A 1,376-nucleotide genomic window follows, 5' to 3' on the forward strand; every position below is an offset into this window, starting at 1 on the left:
CATCAGCTTCATATTAAGATATCACCTAGTGAAGCCTTTCAGACCACAAGCTGTAAGGTCACTGAACCAACACGTGGACGTTCTGGGAACAGTCAATATGTCTGGTTCTGGAAATAGCAGTGATTTCACCCTTTTGAGGTCAATGCTAAAATAACATTTATCAAATTCAAATTCACAGTCTGTGGAAGCTCGAAAAATTCCTTCTGAAGGCTGTTCTCTCCTAGCTTTTTCTTCCACAGCAGTTGGTATTCCTTGTTCTAGAAGGATTTACTAAATACTTGTTCTAGCAGGATTTACTAAACACTGCTCTGAAGATTTTGTGAGCTCAGAGCAACAAAATTATAGACCAGCCCTGCAAAAATGTACTCCTCCACACACCTGGGGAAAACAGAAATGTAAATTATTTTTCCATCATCATCATAAATGTCGAAGAAGTGGATTTTTGTGCCTGGCAGTTTTGATGACAGCAGTGTCAGGCTGATTTAAAGTGCTGGAGTCAGGTCACACCTACTCCATTTAAACCTGAGGAGTCTGAATAAGAACATAAAAATCCCACACTCTGCTGATTCATCCATTACAGCAGCTTCAATATTGAAACTGCTGATGCTTCACTTCATCAAGAGCCAAACTGTTTTCCAGCAGGGCTGCATTTACTGCAAACTCATTTCTGTTTTATCTTGTGCTATGAATTCGATTTGCTCTTTAAATCTCCCACTGGAGTGGTTTAAACAGTAATTCAGATCCAATTCCTGCAGATCATAATGAAAAGCTAAATGCAATCTTTTAAAGAATATTATGTCAAAGGACTTCCAGAAAAGTATGTTTAATTTACAGTTTTCATTCTAAACAAAAATAAAGTATTCAAATAAACAGACATTCAATCACACAACTGTTGGAGCCAGGCTGGGAGAGCTGAGGGGGCTCAGCCTGGAAAAGAGAAGGTTCCAGGGAGACCTCAGAGTCCCTTCCAGGGCCTAAAGGGGCTCCAGGAGAGCTGGAGAGGGACTGGGGACAAGGGATGGAGGGACAGGAAAAGCAGGAATGGCTGCCCACTGCCACAGGATATTGGGAAAGAATTCTTCCCTGTGAGGGTGGGGAGGCCCTGGCCCAGGTTGCCCAGAGAAGCTGTGGCTGCCCCTGGATCCCTGGGAGTGTCCAAGGCCAGGTTGGACGGGGCATCCAGTGCCACCCCTGCCATGGGCAGGGACACCTTCCACCAGCCCAGGGTGCTCCAAGCCCCGTCCAACCTGGCCTTGGACACTTCCAGGGATCCAGGGGCAGCCACAGCTTCTCTGGGCAACCTGGGCCAGGGCCTCCCCACCCTCACAGGGAAGAATTCTTTCCCAATATCCTGTGGCAGTGGGCAGCCATTCCTG

This window comes from Manacus vitellinus, unplaced genomic scaffold, assembly GCF_001715985.3.
Source record: "Manacus vitellinus isolate BGI_N305 unplaced genomic scaffold, ASM171598v3 scaffold_122_pilon, whole genome shotgun sequence".
NCBI classification, from domain to species: domain Eukaryota; kingdom Metazoa; phylum Chordata; class Aves; order Passeriformes; family Pipridae; genus Manacus; species Manacus vitellinus.